We start from the raw sequence: 20,110 nt of genomic DNA, 5'->3' as shown, positions 1-20,110 counted from the left end.
AGGAGGAAACAGAGAGAGCAAATTTGCCATCTGAATACTGTGGAAACGGGTTTAAATACTAGGGAAGATTGGATGAGAATAATCACGAAATGAAGAAGAATAGAGAAAAGTGGGGAGTTTAAATTACCAGGCTGGGATACCTACTTTACAGTGTAATGTGGTCTACAATATATTTTATTTAACACCTCAATTTCTTTTCCGGGCTATGCTCGTCAGAGATAGCACAATGACAATTATTAAGGAGGGAATATTCCAATATATTCTCGGGGGATACAGGTTATATGCAACATCGATCTAAAAAACTAGGGAATGGAGAAAGGGTTATTTTGTAATATCTGTTTCGTTACCCAGTAAATGTTTTCCAAAAACGTAATAATAACACAATTGTGAGATCATTGGTTGTTTTAATCATTCTTTTATATAAATCAGGATGTTCAGAATACTGACGGGAAAGAATAAAACACCCTCGGAAAAGAGTTATTTCGCAATATCGGTTACATGACCCAGTAAATGTTTTCCAAAAACGTAAAAATCACATAATTGTGAGATCATTGGTTGTTTTTCATTCTTTTAAACAAACCAGAATGTCCATAATATTGACGACAAAGAATAAGACACCTCGATTCATTTCCGGGCCATATATGGTAGAGCGAGCGTAATAATAATAATCAGGAGGAACAACCTAGATATACTTCCGAGTTAAAAAACCTAGAGTGAGCGCAATGGAAAAATAAATATAATATAAAAAAGAGCTATCTGCTTAATATTATTTAGGCAATTCTCAATAGATTATCTATAAACGTATCACTTAGGAAAAGGTGAAAATATTAGTCGTTATAACTACCCTGCTAAATAAATGAGGAAAGAACTTTCCCTAGCGGGGCATAGATACATCATGGAAAGATTTTAGTGCCGGGGTGATACGGGCAGCGTCAGCACAAGAAGCTGAAGACTCCGAAAGCAATTTAGTAGCAACCAATTAGAAGAACGCTCGTCCCTATTTAAACTGAACAAACCAGCGGGAGACGTATACGTCGGGAGCCCGTTACGATAACAGAGGAAAAGGTGCAGGACGCAAGCAGCACACCAGTAGGTAAGCAATTGACAGTGATACAGGAGTTTAGAAGGGAATGGACATAGAGTAGAATACTTAAAGGCTCCTGAGTTAAAATGATAGTAAGGGGGGGAATTTAAATGACTTTCCATGATGCGAGGCGGCTTATAATGAGTAGGAGTTTTAAAAATACAAACTCAGTGTACTCATAAGTGTAGAACATTATATGTCTACAAAAGTAAGGGGACAAATCTAATTTCTTTCTTTCTGCTAATAAATTATGAAAACTAGTCTGTTATAGAGAAAAGTGATATTGATACCTGTAATGTGAAATATTACACAAGACCATCAGTTGATATTGGGGTATTTCGTTTTAAACAGCATAACACGGAGGTAATAAGACGGAATGGTCTCCCGTGGTATTGGAAAAACAAAGTTGAAAACAATTAGCTCTAGGAGAAACACGTAAAGGTAGGACAAATTATATTATAAATAAACAGAGTTTTTTAATTTAAATAATTTGGAGACCTATGCAATATATCACTATTATTTTCACTTTAGGGGCAAAAATTAGGAGCCTCCTTTTAAAACAAGTACAGAGACGGGATACAAGGGGAGACACCGCCAATCAAAAGGTAGAAATACAATAACAAATAGTAGTAACATGTATCCTCCTTAAAAGCGGTCAGAAGCTCATATAATGTTCTGTCCCTCTTTTTTCTTTGTTTTGTGATTTATAACAGGTGATAACTCCGTACTTTACAAAATCATTCTGTCTTTTATAAAAAAAATATATTTCTTTATTCGGCTCTGGAAAAAGAGACACAACTGAAATTAAACAAAAGGATTATTAGAAACCAGAAAGTAATAGATAGAGAGAAATTCATTGTTTGTCTTGAAAAAGATGGAAATGATTGGATAAATCCATCGAAACGCGTCGACGCAACTTGGAACACACAATCTCTATTGGAAGTTGGTCCGGTTATTACACGAATATAAGTTGAAAACGGACTTATGACTCACTGTTATACCTGATGTGTACACCTAAAAGACTAACGAAAGGAGTCTATAATTTCATTTTCTCTCGTTTGTGTTTTTTACATGATCTGATGTTTTTATGAATTGTTGTATATTTGTTTTAGGAAGTAATATGTGTTTTTAATTGTGCTAACACAAGGGGAGCACAAACCCTTGGTGTTTTTGTATATAAATGTAATGATTTCTATTTCAATTAAAAGAAAAAATTTGTAATCTACGTTTAGATTTTGTATTAGTGTCATTTTGGCTACATGAGCTGAAGTGCTTGTGTTTTTATGAAATAAGGTTTATTTGTGTGGTAGGATATATACGGCTTATGCCATATAAACTAGTCCCATTGGGAATTTGCACCTTACTTGTTAAGAGTACCCTATCCCTTTGGCTTGTAAAGGGGTCTCTCTCTTTAATTTACAAAGTCACAAAATGGATGCCACCAGCACAGACACAGCCCGCCCTCCTGCTGCTGACTGAAACTCGCAGTGGAGGAGGCCCAACAATAGGCATCCTGTCACAGGGAGGTGTCACCACCTCCCAGACAGGATTTAGTGTATTGGGGCTGGGTGGGTGCACTCCTAGAGTGCTTTGAAGTCCTGCACTGGGGGAGCAGTAGGCTCCTCTGTACATAAGCCCCTGCTCTGGCATGAAACTGGACAAAGGGAAGTGGGTGTAGCCACCCTCTCCCCTGACCCTCCCATAGGAGTGGTCATAGAGCTAGTCCCTTCCTTCCTTGTAGTATAAGTTAGGGAACCCTTGCCATTGCAAACTAGATATCCCTGGACTACGCTCTGAAAGAAGAATCCTGTACCTTTGATGTTCCACTACCTTTGGAAGACTGAAGAATCTCCCTTGGAGTCAAGGAGTGACTCACCTGCTTGGCAGGCACCAAAACTTTGCATCAACAGTCGCAAACTTTCCCGCTCCCGCCGGCGTCCGAAGTCCCTGCAGCCCTGGATGTGGATTTCCTGACTTCTTGATGGCCATTGTGAGTCCCCAGTGAAGCTCAGGCGAGTGGACCCCACGAGTGACGAGGAACAGCAATACCCGAGTACCGTGCACTATTGTCGAGTGGAACCCCTTCACAACACTCTACGAAATTGTGCTTTAAACCACATGTGGCCCAAGCCTCCAGCAGGATTTCTCTTGAAAATCATAGGCCTACCTTGTCCTGAGTGACCGTGGGCTCCTCTGAAGTGAATCCTCATGAGGCGTCTTTGCAATCCCTTGCCATTTGGCTTGTGGGTACCCTGAAGACTTTTCCACAGAACCAAAGGGCTCCTCTGATTGCTACAGGCCTGCCCTGACTTACCCTTGCTGGGTGAGTCCCTCAGACCTTACTGGTCTGCACCGCTGACTTTCTTCACTTTCCACAAGACTTGCTGTTGCCAAGGCTTGTTGGCTCAAATCCGGTTGCCAACACCTCAGTAAGCTGCAGACTTTGTGGGACACTCCGAATCCAGCTCCTGGTTGTTGTCGATGCCTCCTGGACCTCGTGGCAGAAGAGTCAAGACACCCATGATCACCTGAAATCACTCGACTACTGTGGGCATCCAGCTTCCTGGCCCCGGGTCACTGGCAAGTGACTTTGAACACTGTCTCCTCTGCTTTCAGGTCTTCTTTCTTCTGAATCCAGCCTTGGATTCCACCGGACACCTCTCCTGTCTTCACAAGCAGCAAGTCTTCTTTGGCTCCCATTGAAAACGACGCCGCGACCCGACACCAAAAGACACCTATGCACCCGGCTTCCCTGGGTGAGGTAACTCGAGTACTCCGGTGCTCCTGTGTGTGTTGGCTCTAGAACTACTTACCCTGTAAGTGACTTGCTTGTAGACTCTCCCGAAGTATCCTAAAACTTTAAAATTCCAATCACGACTTGCTCCTTTGAAGTCTATTGGGATCCGTGGCTGTGTTCTCACACTGCATGCGTCTCCCGTGGGTCCTTTACTTACCTGCCTTGGGTGGATTAGTGAGGCCCCAGCGCTTCTGAAGACCATAGGCCTTCTCCCTTCTCAAGTCATTCTTCTTATACCCCTTTTTTAGTATATGGTCTGGTACGCCCCTCGGGCCCCAGCCATATAAGTGCTTAATTTGTTGTGAAATGTTGATTTGTGAATATGTTCTTGACTTCTAATCTCATAAAAAGATTAGTAGAGTGTGTCTAGTAATAAATACATATACATTTTATATATATACCTGTGTGGTGTCCTTTCATTTAGTGATTCAAGAGATTATAAGGTAAAACATTCTGCTTTACATTCCTCTGAGACTTAGCTTGAAGGCTGCTCTCCACAGCTACCACTACGATAGCTTTCTTTAAAAGGTTGTCTTAAACCTATCTACCATAGGAGTCGAGTTGGACTGGTGCAAGGTGGCCACTATAACTAGTGACCAGCATATACCAGGCCAACTTCTCACAACCAGATTCTGATCATTGTCATCAGTCTGGTCAGCATTAGAGGTGGGGTCAGGGGAATTTCTACCCCTAGGCCCACCCTCACCTGCTGCCCCACCCACACTGCCTACTCCATCAGGCCCACTAGGCCCTGTGATATCATCCAGCTTAAGTATCTTTATGAGATGCTGGGTGGTTGGGCTTTTGCCTGTCTTCAGCTTCCTAATGGAACATAAGGCCCTAAGCTGAGCAAAGGAGAGATCCTAATATATCTATAAGGAAGGAGCTCACTGGTTCCTGGCTGGTTAGACATTACTAATGTGGTGTGGTGTATTGCACTACCTACACTAGTGTGGCCTACTAAACTCTCTTGAGTTGTAGAAAGGGTGTGCTATCCCTTGACACACAACTCTAAGTTCAGTAGAACTTACTTTAGCTAAACTTGATATTATATGTACCTCAGGTACCTTTAGTGGTTTTCAGTTGAACAATTCAATTTAGATTATCTGGTAAAACAATAGAAAGCTGGAATCCCACACACTGCACACCAATGTGAGAAGTTAGCCTGATATATGCTGTCCACTACTTCTAGGGGGCACCTTGTATCAGTCCAAACAACCCTTTATGGTGAATGGTTAAAGACAACCTTTATTGAAAGCTATCCTAGTGGTAGCTATGGAGAGCAGCCTTCAGGCTAAGTCTTGAAGGAATGTCAAGCAGCTTGTTTTACCAGTCTAATCTCTTGAATGACCAAATGAAAGGACAACCACACCAGGTATATATTTTAAATATATGTATTTAAGATAAAACACACCCCTCTAGTCTCTTTATGAGACTGGAGTTCGAAGTAGTTAAGTTACAAATTAGCAATCAACAGTAATAGCACAAATACACGTTTGGGCCCTAGGGGCGTACCAAACCATATACCAATAAAGTGGTATAAGAACCACGACTGAACTAGACACAAGGCCTAGAGCCTGTAGAATCTCTTGGACCCCAAGGAACCACCCAAGGTAGTGACACAGGGGACCCACGGGGCCGTGTGCAGTGTGTGAACACAGCCGCGTGTTCCCGTTAGCTTCTATGGGCAATGTCGCAGTTGGAAATTTAAAGATTAGGGACACACATATAAAACCTATAAGTCACTCCGATGGCAGGCCTTAACAATCCTGTAGGCAGAGTGCTTGGTTGTTATGTAAGAGGGTGCCCCTGCATGATCAGAGCCCCTCTGCAGCGTTCGGAGTACCTCCTCTGATGCTGTTTGTGGTGCAGCCTGACCATATACTCTTAAGTGCATTATAACCTCGCGGTAAATGCTAACTTTGGGATGGCTGCACGGAAACATGTTGTGTTTGATGTCAAACGCTTTGGAATACTACCCCCCCCCCCCCATCAGTTTCGGCGGCGGGGGTAGCATTCCACCCTTCTAGAGGGAGAGACATGTTCACACTGGTCTAACCCGGTAGGACTTTCTACAGCCCTGGCATCACAAAATGGATGCCTCTGCAACAGACACTGGTCTGGCCTCCTGCTGCTGACCGAAACTCCGGCAGGGGAGGCCTGGACAATAGGCCTTGTGTATTTGTGCTATTACTGTTGATTGCTAACTTTTAACTTAAGTGCTTCGAACTCCAGTCTCATAAAGAGACTAGAGGGGTGTGTTTTATCTTAAATACATATATTTTAAATATATACCTGGTGTGGTTGTCCTTTCATTTGGTCATTCAAGAGATTATAGACTGGTAAAACAAGCTGCTTTACATTGCTTTAAGACTTAGCCGGGGTTGTCTGTGATGTAGCCTGAGCATATATTCTTAAGTGCATTATAACCAAATGGTAAATGCTAACTTTGGAATGGCTGCACGGAAACATGTCATGTTTGGTGTCAAACACCTTGGAATCATACCCCCACACCAGTAACTGGTGTAGGAGTATGATCCCACCCTTCTAGAAGGAGAGAAATTATAGCACTGGTATACCCGGTACCAACTTCAAAGAGCCCTGGCATCACAAAATGGATGATGCAGCCACAGACACGAGTCTGGCCTCCTGCTGCTGACCGAAACTCCAGCAGGGGAGGCCTGGACAACAGGTTTCCTGTCACAGGGAGGTGTCACTACCTCCCACACAGGCTTTAGTGTATTGGGGCTGGGTGGGTGCACTCTGAGAGTGCTTTGAAGTCCTGTACTGGGGGCACATTTGGTGTCCCTGTGCATAGTCCAGCTCAAACTGGTCAAAGGAAATGGGTGTAGCCACCCCTCTTTCCAAACCCTCCCATAGGTGGGTCCCCTGAGTTAGTCCAACCCCTTCCTTGGGTATAGAATAGGATCCCCTGGCAACAGGACTTTAGATATTCCTGGACGAAACTCTGCAACTGAATCCTGGACCTTTGATGATCGGTTCAACGCCAGATGACTGAAGAATCTCCCTTGGAGTATAGGAGTTACTACCCTGCTTGTCAGGCAGCAAAGACGCCGAAGACTTTGCAACAACAGAGGTGGATTTCCTGACTTCCCACAGGCCGAACCGAGTCGCCAGCAAAGCTGAGACCCGTAGCCCACGTGGGTACCGTGGAAATGGGACCCCTGGACACCATGCACCTTTTCAAGTGCATGAGATTCTCGACATCTCCTGAGACTGTGCATTGGGTTACTTGTAGCTCAGACCCCGTGCAGAGAATCCACTGACGATTGTCGGCCTAGTCACTCCGAGTGACCCGTGGGCCGTCATTTTGTGATTCCTCTTGCGGTCCCTTCGCGATCCCCGGTCCGTCAACTGGGGGGTCCCTGTAAAGGTAACTCTGACTTTCCTTGGGCTTCCCTGGTTACTCCAGACGTGCCCTGACTCCTCTTTGCTGGGGTAGTCCCTCGGACCTCGCTGGCCCGCACCTAAGCATCTTTCTTTTTTCTGTGTGGGTTGCTGTTGCCAAGGCTTGTTGTGTCCAATCAGGGCACCAATGCTGCAGTAGTCGATATTCGTGGTACAGCTCGAATACAGCTCCTGGTCATCCTTGACGCCTCTTGGTCCTCGTGGCTGAAGAGTCAAGCTTCACCTTCTTCACCTGAAACACCCGACATCGGTGGGCATTCATCTATCGTGCCCCTGGTCATGGGCAAGTGACCCAGACTCTGTCCCCTCTGCTCTCAGGTTCTCCACATCTTCGATCCAGGCTTGGATCTCTTTGGACACTTTGCTTCTTCCCGGCAGCAGCACTTCTTCACCAGCTTCCATTGAAAACGACGACGCGACCCGACACCATTTGACACCTATGCACCCGGCTTCCCTGGGTGAGGTAACTCGAGTACTCCGGTGCTCCCATGGGTGTTGTCCCTAGAACTGTCTAAGTCCAAAAGGGTTTGGTCCTAGTCCATCTCTAAGTGTCCTTTAACTTTAAAAATCTAACCACGACTTTCCTCATAGAAGCTTACGGGAGCTCGCGGCTGTGTTTACACACTGCACACGGCCCCCGTTGGTCCCCTTTGTCACTACCTTGGGTGGTTCCTTGGGATCCCAATTATTCTACAGGCTCTAGGCCATGTGTCTAGTTAAGTCGTGGTTCTTATACCACTATTGTAGTATATGGTTTGGCTCGCCCCTAAGGCCTAACTTGTATTTCGTGCTACTTTACTGTTTATTTGAAGTGTAACTTATTTGCTTTTACCTCTAGCCTCATAAAGAGACTAGAGGGGTGTGATTAGTAATAAATACATATATTTTATATATATACCTGGTGTGGTCTCCTTTCATTTAGCCACTCAAGAGATTATAGACTGATAAAACAAGCTGCTTTACATTCTTTCATGACTTAACCTGAAGGCTACTCTCCATAGCTACCACTAGGATAGCTTTCAATAAAGGTTGTCTTTAACCTATCATCAATAAGGCGTTGTTTGGATTGGTGTAAGGTGCCCACTATAACTAGTGGACATCATATATCAGGCCAACTTCTCACATCAGAACTCTTGCGGGGGCTCCATAAGCTCACACTGCTGTTGTCAGTTTACGTGTGGGGGTGACAAAAGGTCACAATCCTGCTATCAGTACTCTTGTGTGGGTGACAGAAACTTGCACGGCTGCTATCAGCACTCTCGTGGGGGTGACAGAAGCTCGCACTGCTACTATCAGCCCTCTTGTGGGGAAGAGAGAAGCTTGCACTGCTACTATCAGCACTCTTGTTGTGGTGACATAATCATGCACTGCTACTATCAGCACACTTGTGGGGGTGACAGAAGCTTTCACTGCTACTATCAGCATTATTTTGGGATGAGAGAAGCTTGCACTGCTACTATCAGCACTCTTGTGGGGATGAGAGAGGCTTGCACTGCTACTATCGGCACTAATGTGGGGATGAGAGAAGCTTGCACTGCTACTATCAGCACTCTTGTGGGGGTGACAGATGCTTGCACTGCTACTATCAGCACTATAGTGGAGATGAGAGAAGCTTGTACAGCTGCTATCAGCAATCTTGTGGATGAGGGAATCTTGCACTGCTACTATCAGAACTCTTGTGGGGATGAGAGAAGCTCGCACTGCCGCTATCAGCACTCTTTTTGTGGATGAGCGAAGCTTGCCTTTCTACTATCAGCACTCTTGTAGGGTGACAGAAGCTCGCACTGCTGCTATCAGGTCTCTTGTGGGGGTGAGAGAAGCTTGAACTGCTATTATCAGCACTCTTGTGTTGATGAGAGAAGCTTGCACTGCTACTATCAGCACTATTGTGAGGATGAGAGAAGCTTGAACTGCTACTATCAGCACTCTTGTGGGGGTGACAGAAGTTTACACTGCTATTATTAGCACTCTTGTGGGGGTGACAAAAGCTTACACTGCTGTTATCAGCACTCTTGTGTGGATGAAAGAAGTTTGCACTGCTACTATCAACCTATCAACACTCTTGTGGGGGTGACAGAAGCTTGCAATTCTACTATCAGCACTACTGTGGGGGTGACATAAGCTTGCAGTGCTACTATCAGCACTCTTGTGGGATGAGAGAAGCTTGCACTGCTACTATCAGCACTCTTGTGAGGTGACAGAGGCTTGCACTGCCACTATCACCACTATTGTAGGGAAGAGAGAAGCTTGTACTGCTACTATCAGTATAAATGTATGTTTGCCTCTGAACCCATAAATCAAGACTATATTTAATCTATCAGTCCTTTTTATTGACTGAGAATAACAATTTCATTTTTCTTTTTTACAATTACTACAAACAGAGTAAACTCTTCATCAATGGACTACTTTGTTCCTTACATTGTTCACACATATATCCTATACATAATATTTACACTTTTTTACAAAGACATATACATAAGACAAATAATATGACGTTTGTGTAACTAAAATCTCCACTATTAGTTTTTTCACAGTGCTTTATGAAAATGTCCAATATTTTTTTCACCTTTGGGACCTTAAACAAATTTATCCTCAAATTAGTTAACTTTTACTGGTCCTAAGCAGGGTCAGAAACAATCGTTGCAGTACTTTGCACGAGGGAACCTTGTATTTGTTGGATTCTTTCCTGGGGAAGCAAAAACACTTTCTATGCTATCCCTGTTTTTTCTGGATCTCTGCTTGTCTTATTTTTGTAGCCTACGCGTTTCGACCTTTGTGTGTGGACCTACAAGTTCTTGGCAAGGTCTTCTTCAGGGCTTGTTCTACTGGAATGTGGACATCTTTCTCCATGAACTTTACTGGTCTCCTGTAAAAATAACAGTGGGCCTTATTTACAATGTGCATTCTAGAAAATGTGTCTTATCTAGTGAGTCAGGATCAAGTTTACGTACCAAAATCTTTACTGTGCCGGTGTGGCTCGAACCGGTAATGTTCTTTGTCCTGTAATATTATATGTATATCTTAATTAGCGATAAGTTTTCAAAAAATGAGTGCGGATTGTGTTTTTTCACTTAAATACGAATGAGCACCTACCCGGCTACGTTCCAATTTGTTGGGAGATGCCGGTTCGTTTCTTGACTGGTTTGCACTCGTGTTGTTTCAGTGAGTTCCAGTGCCTTTTGAGGTTTTCTAGAAAAGGGGTCATAGTTTAGATGTTGTTCTAAAAATAATTCGTTCCTGCATTTTTTGTTCATGCTGCACCGCCCGTGTTTTTGAAAAAGGAGAGTCTGATCGATTTTGTGTGCACACGGCGCATTTGGCGTCTCGTTTTTCCATCCTAGACTGTGCGTTTAGCGTTAGTATGAAGCGGTGTGGGCTGTGGGTTCTATTCTTCTTTCCCGACATTTATTACACCACCGTGATGTTAGTATTAAATTTTGCTTCTGCTGCCAGGTTGAACTTACGATTTTAGAAGAAGGTGAAGGCTTGAATTTCGTTTTCTTGTTCTTCGTGTCCTCCGCGTCTTCGCCACTGTGGAGCTATCGGCGCTTCCGGGGTGAGTTCATTTGATTGGTTTAACCAGGTGCGTGACGTGACTACGTCTTGCGTCATAGCGTTGCTGTTACCCGGGAGATGATTAAGCCCTCGTCTTTGTACAGCGGGGATTAGCGTCAGTGTTACTATGGCGATGTGTTTTTGAAAAGAGGGAACAATAAAGTGTTATACGCGCTGTCTTCGGTATTAGCCAAATGTTTTGTTTTTCTCCGTGTTTGGCCTTACTGCATCTGTACTTTTAAAATATTTAGCGCTTCTTGGGTTGATTCCTTCTTTTGGTTAGTGGACTGGCATCTGTGTTGTTATAGCGGAGTGAAATAAAGTTTTGCTGGCGCTGGCTTTGGTTGTGGCCACATCGATCATTCATCTCTCATTTTGTTGTGGAGGCATCTGGGCTTACTTGTTGATACATTGAGTTTTTTGGTACCCTAGGTTCCTTTTTGGTGTCGATGGCTCCATTAAAGTTTTTTAGATCTCGTGTCGTCTTCTTTTAAATGCTCTGTGTTGAGGGGGTGTGGATCAGAGTTTTAGGTGGTGGAAAATCGGAGCATGCAGACATCTTGCTCTATATTATGTTTCCGAGTTCTGTCATCTCGTTCAGACCATTGTCAATAGTACCCAGTAACATTATTATTTTGGCTTCTGTCTTGGACAAACGGGATTCCGTGTTTCTTCCTTTTATATGGCGTAACACTGTCCATTTTATTTCATCTGGTCCATGATTTCTTTCGATACAATGTGAAACCATGGGAGCGTTGGGTGTCCTGCATCTGATTCGTGACCTGTGTTGAGAGATCCTATTTTTGACAGCTTGCGAGGTCTTGCCGATGTATGCTAATGAACACGGACAAACCACACAATATATTACATTGTGGGTGTTGCAGTTTGTAAAGTTGTCATGATTTACATACTTTGGGCCATATGTGAATTTTGTCCCTTCAATGGTGCTTTCGCAGGAGGTACAGTTCCCGCATTTTCTGTGGCCTTTTATGGGTGGCAGGGACCACAAAGTTCGTAGAGTGGTTTCTGGTTTTGACATGGTTGTGTTGGCACGTACTAGTTTTTCTTTGATGCTCGTGTTTTTTTTCAAAGCAAATATTGGTATTTGTTTAAATGGTGACAAATCTTTCACCGTATTCCAATTTTTTCGGATAATTTTCTGTATTTCGCTGGTGCATCCTGAGAAAGTTGTTACACAAACCAATGGTGTGTCGTCCTTCTTGTCTTTTGGAGTGAGGAGGGACTCACGTGGAGGGTACCAAGCTCTTTTCATCGCCTTTTTCAGGAGTTTTTTGGGGTAGTTACGAATTTTTAGTTTTTCTAGAAGTTCTGTCGCATTTTTGAAATAATCTTCCTGTTTTGAACAGTTGCGTCTTATCCTTAAAAATTGGCTGAATGGTAAGTTTTCACGTAGATTACGCTGATGGAAACTTGAAAATTCTAAGAAGGTATTCCTATCAGTTTTCTTCGTGAATAATGTAGTGTACAAATGGCCATCTTCATGTTTCACCAGTATGTCTAGAAAATTCATCTCTGTTTTGTTTGAATTCATGGTGAATTGAATGTTTTGATTTCTGTCATTTAACCATGTCAAAAAGGAATGCAGTTGTTCTTCATTGCCTCTCCAAAGCATGAACACATCGTACTGCTACTATCAGCACACTTGTGTGGGTGACAGAAGCTTGCACTGCTATTATAGCACTCTTGTGTGGATGAAAGAAGCTTGCACTGCTACTATCAGCACTCTTGTGGGGGTGACAGAAGCTTGCACTGCTACTATAGCACTTGTGGGGATGAGAGAAGCTTGCACTGCTACTATCAGCACTCTTGTGGGAGTGACAGAAGCTTGCACTACTATTATAGCACTCTTGTGTGGATGAGAGAAGCTTGCACTGCTACTATCAGCACTCTTGTGGGGGTCAATTCAAGGCGATGGAGGAATTGGATCCCGTGGTATCGCAACATGGTCTGCGAGAGAGTGGGGCGGACGGGTAGGAGCTGGTGGGCTCATTTTAGTCCGTACCCTGCCTGGGTGCCTTCTTAGTACTCCCCTCTCTCCGGCTGAGTTTCATTTCCTCTCCCTCCCTCATACCCCCCTTTTGTCTTTTCTTCCTCTTACTCTACTCCTTGTTCTCCCCTCCCCCTGTTCCCCCCTCCCTCCTCTATTTCCCCCCCATACAGGCCCCTTGTTGGGGCTCTTAGGCCTGGCACACACCGGACGCAGGTACATCAGCGTGGTGAGTTTGCCATAGAGCGGCACTTAGGTTAACGGTTTTGTTGGGGTGGGGTGGGGGGAGGGTTGTTGTGGGTGGGGGGTGAAATGGGTTTTGCACTAGATTGCATTTCTTGGAATTTTTACTAGCTGCCTGGGGTAGCAGTTTGTTCATTTCTGCTATAAGAAATGCTGTATTCTCTGTGAGCTGCTGGTATTCTTCGATTATTAAGGTACAACATGTGAACATGATGTCTTCCAAATGTCTTTCAGTAATGCTTCCAACACGCTTACTACTGGTACTATGTCATTGTAAATCATATGTGATCCTCAATAAAAAATATTTTCAAAAAAAAAAAATCAGCACTCTTGTGGGGGTGACAGTGTGGAAATATGGATTTTTATGGTCGGTTATGTCCCCTATCTTGGACCCCAACGGTTTCATGTATAAGTCACAAGTACATGTATGTTCCCTCCAGTTCCAGTTATGAAGACGCAAATACATGTGCGTCCACCGTCAACATGTCCTCTTTCAGATCCGCCATGAATGGGCCGGATATTCTATTCCTAAGTATGAAAGGCCACCGGCTTTATATGGTTCACTTCCCACATTTCTACAGATTCAGGCGAGTAGGCCCAAATTCTGTCACCAAGCCTTTTCTTGCCTTCTGCCTCTGAAAGCTCCAGTCTGAGCCTGCATCTGTATCCATGAACTTTGTCCTACTCCCTGCGCGGCTAACGGTGTCTGATCCAGCCCGTAGCCTGCCAGAAAACTGTATTTCACCTTCAAGATTATCTCCTTCGCTCCTCATCCGATGCATTCCTTTCTAGCAGTTTAAGTAAACATTCCTCCAGCTACCGTGCAAAGGGGCCAGGCCTCGCTGCCCTCATGCAAGTAATTCATAGCCCTGTTACCATGGAATATTCGTACCCCCTCGCATCTAGTGTAGACACTTAGACGCTTGTACACGCACTAACAGTCAGTATAGTCAGTATAGAATAAGATTCTATCCTAAGAGACCTCTCTTTTTGGATAACACAGTTCTTTAAACATAGGATATTAGATATGATTTGGGATTAGGTTGACATAACCCCAGACTTTTGTCTCCACATGTAGAGCTAAATGTCAAGCCCCTTCTCCCCCTAGTTGCACGTCAACTCACACGTCATGCTGCTGCACGCGCATCTCTGCCAAGTATTCTTGCTGACATTGCGAAATTCTTCCACCCATTTGTGACATCATACCTAATGACGTTCTTTAGTTACGCCTAGTTACACCCATTTTGGTTACGCATGTATGCCTTTATCTCTGTTATCAGCTGTTACGCCTCTTGCATCTGCTTTACTGTAATGTATTTTCTATAAAACTGCCTATCTGTCAATATTATATGTTCCTTCCTTCCTGAACTTTCGTGGTGATGGAATAGAAGGCCCATAATTCGAATTATGTTCCTTTGTATAGGAATAAAGCCCGTTCTGAATCTCTAATACCACGGATTCTGCCTCTTATTTTATTGACTATTCTTATTAATTTTCCGCATCAAATTAAGTCCCGGTAATTAAATTATTTACCACATATATGGCGCCCGAATAGGGACACTTTCTCATCTCACGCGCCGGAGGTGCGTTTCAGACCCGGTCTCCTGTCACAGCTGGACGGACAACAACGCGTACCCACAGGATTTCCTGTATCTCCCTCCTGCCGAGCGGGGGTAACTGAGGCTGCGATCAACACCCAGACGAGGCGGTGAGAAGTGCGAAGTATCCCGACCAGAGCCTAGCTGAGAGAGCAAGATCCGAGGTATACAGAGGCCCACCAAGTTCCGAAGTTCCGAAGTATCGAGTCGAGTCCAGTCCGGTCCAAGTCCAGTTCAAGTTCAGTTCCGAGGCCTTCCGTTCCGAGCTACCCGGTGAGTACCATTGTTGGGGAGGCGTTCTGACGTGCACATAGGTTGTGCCGGTCAAGACGGGTTTGGGTACACAAATCCGGTCTGCACTGTTTCAGCAGTGTATCTGTACTGTTTAGCAGTATATCTAGTATGTCTAGTATATAATTCAGAATTACCTAGTTAGTGTCGAGTATTATGCTTAGTGACTAGATCCCTAAATGGCCATCATTGTTGTTCATTAAATGTTAAATGTTAAATGTTTTAAATACGTTCTGCATATTGTGGTGTGAATGACTGTTCATTATTGTGTTTTGTTGTATTAAACGTGTTCAAAATTAGGTATCAGATCAGTTCTCAATATGCCGCTCTTTTCGAAATTAAGACAGATCAAAACTAGAAAAGGGGTACTCGAAGAAGCTGTTCCCATTCCTCCTAGGGACACTCCAGGGTACTTCATGTATCATAAACATGGCCTAGACGCCATATTATTTCTTGATTTATGGGTAGACTACACCAAGGAATTACCAGAAAGTCAGAGGTGGCCCGCAGCTGAGACCTGGGATGCAGATTGCATCATGAAAGTAGAGGAAGAATTATGGAAAAAGAAAGCTAGACAATCACAGAAAGATGCCATTGAATTATGGCGTAAAGAATCGTATAGACGTACAGAAAAAGCACGTAGACAGGAAGAGAAGAATAAGGAGAATTCAGATAAAGTCCGAGAAAATCTATTAATTGAAGAAGGTACCCGAGCAAAAGCAGAACAAGTAGACAGACAAAGAAATGCCCTTATGAATGGTATGTATCCTCTTCTGGCCGAAGGGTTACCTAAGGCTACTCTGGAGATACCAAAAGACTTGCCACCTCCATTGTTTCCGATAAAATCACATCCCAAAGGGCATCCCAGAACCGCAGAAGATGTTTTCCTTTCCTCTTATTTAGACGACGCAGCTCCCGAGTATGCTAATACTGCACCACATAGACCGCCTGCCGAGGGGGTTCAACGCCAAGACCCTCCGTCTGTACCTCCACAACAACAAACTCCGATACAAGTTCCGGCAAGCACATCTGTTTCTACAGCTGTACCCACACCTATGGTTGCTATATCACGTTCAACGAATCCTTTCACATCCAGCACCCCAGGCGGTGCTACAGGAGGTACAACAAACATTTTTTCCACGCCACCCAGAGTAAATAAACTTTCCTTTCAAGAATTAGCCCACCAACGTACGCCCAAACTAGTAACTCCCGACATGCTTAAGGAACTTCTAGTAGATTGTAGATATGACCCTGTGCCTGGCAAAAAGGATGAAATGCTGCTGGCCTCATTACGTATCCGACGAGCTGCAATATATTTAGGGAGGCTACCAGGAATGACTACACATTTAGAAAATATATATCATTTTATCCAGTCAGGGCGAGATTCTGAAAGTATTAATAGAGCCATGGAGTACCAGAAAGTGGAGATACAGGGGGAACTGTTACGTTTCCTCATAAATTGTGTGGTCAGAAATCAAGACCGACCAGGGGTAAATCCGGAAGAAATGCGAATTCTTACCACATGGAGTCGGAATATATCAGAGGGGAGACATGATAAACTATTAAGCATAGTAGCTATGTGCCGAAAGATCCGCAAAGAAGTAGAACGAATACACGAAGAAAGATTGGCGGTAGACCAGCCTGAACAAAACGAGGAGGAGGAAGAATTAGAACTGCCCACAGGACAGTTAGAAACCATGGCCTATGTAGGTAGAGGAAGATCTTGTAATAATACTAGATGCTTTACTGATCCGATACGTCCGATACGTCCAGAAAATAACAGAAATTTCCAAACCCCTATAATAAATATAAGGTCCCCCGAACATTCGTTCCAAGCCGCTGACAAATTACTCCGAGAACGAAGGGGTTATCATATACTCGATTCTATGGACGAACAAGAATTAGCCAGGTCAGCCGTTCACTGGGTTGACAGTCCCGGAAAATATAGTGATGATACACTAGCGCACACGTTTTTGAACCTCACCCCAGATGAACAGCGTTTAGCTGGTATCTACATGATTCAACAACTCCTTATATTATATAAAAGCCAACACTCCGATCCTGGTCCCTTACCTGATATATTAACTGAATTACTCACGAATAAATGGAGAGGTTCAGGTACTGAGTTAATTAGAGAAATACTAGAATCCAGAAAGCAGTACATTCTTTTTGTATGCCCCGAACATGTCTCACTGCCCATCAAGGAAAGAACGACGTATTATATGGATAGACAGAATCCCTTACGCGAAGTGCACCCGATAAAAGGTGATGACAATCAGTTTAAAGGTGTGTTTGTATACACTCCCATATCTAAAATGGAGCTATTAGAAATGAAGAAAGTGGTACCCAGTCATGACAAAGACCCAGCGGGTTTCCACCGTGAAATTAAAGACATGTTGCTCATGGGAGAGTATACCTATCCCGACATTATGAAAATATTAAAGGTATTAATGCCTGCGGGCATTTATGAAAAACTCAAAGAAAAGGATTGGGAGGTGGGAGACCAAAAGATAGATTGGACAGCATTAGAAAACGAAGAAACAGCTCGAGGTCCAGGTTTAGGGCTTGGGGAAAAGACCAAAATACTACCAGGTTTATTAGTACAGGTACTGCCACGTTTATTAACTACGAAAAAGGAAGACTGGGGTGCAATCTCAGCCTGTAAACAAAAGCAAGATGAAGACACTAGTGACTTTTATGCCCGATTCGAAAAATGTTTTGGTATAAATAGTGGAATAAAAGCAAGTAGCGAATCTTATCCACATCTGTTTGTGACAAAATTAGTTGAAAATGCCCTGCCCCAAGTTAAGAATAGAGTATTGAAATTCGAGAGTACCTGGCAAGGTAACACTCCGTCACAAATGTTACAAATGCTACAGTACCATCACAATAGAATTAGAGAGGAACAAGAACATGAACAAAGACGCATGAAAGACACGAAAATGAAAATGCTAGTTTCCCAGACAGTTCCAGCTGACGGTCATAAAAAGGGAATGACACAGTCCAGTGTTTCAGCAGGTTCTGTAAAAGGGACATGCAACTATTGTAAACAGCCAGGTCATTATGTACACGATTGTCCAGTTTTAAAACATAATATCGCCATAGGTAATACAAAAGAAAGACCACGGCCACTTAGACAGGATCAGAACCAACAAGGAGCCCCGCAGCATGCACAGGCCATGCCAGCTCCGCAACAGTCTATGCCAGCTCCACCACCGCAGCCTATTGCTGCCACACCAACAACGACACGACAGATGTACCAGACCGCACAGTATGACTATCCTGATTATCAACGATACTCATGAAACAGCCTAGAGAGGGAAGTTGGCTTACCCCTTATCGAGGTCCCTGTAGATCAAGAAGGACCTTATGTACACAGTGAACTATTAGGCCAAGATAGAAAATTTTTACTTGATACAGGGGCAAGCCGAACAACCATAAAACGTAGTGAAGTTCCAGGGGCACCCCTCTCAGGCTCACAGAATATTTCCCTTGGTTTTTCAGGAAAACCTATCGTTAACGAAGTATCACAGCCTCTTCCACTCACGATTGGTCCCTTGACACGAACTACAGATTTATTACTTACTAAATCATGTCCAGAAAACTTGTTAGGTATAAAAACATTGAAAGCTCTAGGAGCTATAATATGTTGTTCTCCGGAAGGAGTAAGATTGTTTTTACGTGATTTCAAAGGGCACTACGTGTCCCGAGACATGGATCACCGACTGCAGACTTTACCCACACATTTATGGGCGCAAGGCCCTACAGATGTTGGTTGCATGAACATTACACCATATCGAGTCACACTAAAGACAGGAGTGGTACTACCACGAATGCGACAATACAAGTTACCCCCAGATGCTGTAGTGGCTTTACTGCAAATCGTTGACGAGCTTATTACCCAAGGAGTGGTTGTGGAAACCGACTCCAATGTATGTAATTCCCCGATAATTCCGATTCTTAAACGAACTGATCCAAAAGCCCCGCCAGTATATCGATTGGTTATTGATCTGCGCGAATTAAATAAATGTATTGTACCACAATACCCCGTAGTTCCAGACATTTCTTCATTACTGACAGCCATTGATTCCGAAGCAACATTCTTTACTGTAATTGATCTCAAGAATGCCTTTTTCAGCGTCCCAATAGATCCGGAAAGCCAATACTTGTTCGGATTTAGTTTAAATGGACGAAGCTTTAAATTCACACGCGCACCTCAAGGATTCACAGAAAGCCCCAGCATCTATAGCCAAGCACTGAAACGAGAACTTGACAGTATCCACATGCCAGTCAACACTGCCCTGCTTCAATATGTCGATGATCTGCTGATCACCGCTAGAAGCGAACCTGAATGTGAAAAAGCTTCACTGACGGTTTTACAATTTTTGGCCGAAAAGGGGCACAAGGTGTCCCCTTCTAAGCTGCAATTCTGTGTCCAGCGAGTTGTTTACCTTGGGCACTCGCTGTCCAAGGAGGGAAGGCAGCTTACGTCAGATCGCATCCAGTTAATTGCTAACATGCCAATACCCAAGACACAAAAGGAGGTACGGGCTTTTATAGGCCTCACTTCATATTGTAGGCAGTGGATCCCTCAGTATGCATTTCTAGCAAAACCACTTATTCAGTTGACAACACAGGAGGCAGCCACATCGACTGTCCTCCCTTGGACTCAAGAACATACACACGCCTTTGAAAGTTTAAAGAAAGCTTTATGTCAAGCACCTGTCCTAGCAACACCATGTTACAGTAAACAGTTTACACTCTTTGTTACAGAACGCGAAGGTACTGCCTTGTCAGTTCTCACACAGGAACAAGCAGGATCACACAAACCATGTGCTTATTTCTCTAGTACATTAGATCCAGTAGCTCAGGCTCTGCCTGCGTGCCTGAAATCAGTGGCAGCGACAGCTTTAGCAATCAGACAAAGCGATGCTATAGTGTTAGGACATCCATTGACAGTACAAGTGCCACACGCAGTAGAGGTTCTTGTGAACCGAACGCAAACACAACACTTGACTATAGCAAGACTTACCGGTTACGAATTAACATTGTTTCAGCCACACATAGAAATCAGACGTTGTAGTACATTGAATCCTGCCACACTT

At 43.8% G+C, this 20,110-nt stretch overlaps 1 protein-coding gene across 4 annotated transcripts in view; it reads left to right on the top strand.

Annotated features, from left to right (window-relative positions):
- Positions 1–1,027: 1,027 nt before the first annotated feature.
- Positions 1,028–20,110, top strand: part of LOC146863541 (coagulation factor XI-like) — a 381,607-nt gene continuing 362,524 nt past the window's right edge. For 2 of the 4 annotated variants that reach the window (XM_085643002.1, XM_085643001.1), the window contains exons 1-3: positions 1,038–1,093; positions 1,436–1,525; positions 1,616–1,689. The gene's annotated coding sequence lies outside the window, so the exon portion shown is untranslated. Of the gene's footprint in view, positions 1,094–1,435; positions 1,526–1,615; positions 1,690–1,797; positions 2,310–20,110 lie in introns of those variants that run through there. The other 2 variants (XR_014978276.1, XM_085643003.1) reach the window with 2 other exon arrangements.

The sequence above is a fragment of the Triturus cristatus genome, chromosome 2_2 (assembly GCF_964204655.1).
Source record: "Triturus cristatus chromosome 2_2, aTriCri1.1, whole genome shotgun sequence".
Taxonomy (NCBI): domain Eukaryota; kingdom Metazoa; phylum Chordata; class Amphibia; order Caudata; family Salamandridae; genus Triturus; species Triturus cristatus.
The sequence above is the reverse complement of the archived record's forward strand: the minus strand, read 5'-3'. Positions and strand labels throughout refer to the sequence as shown.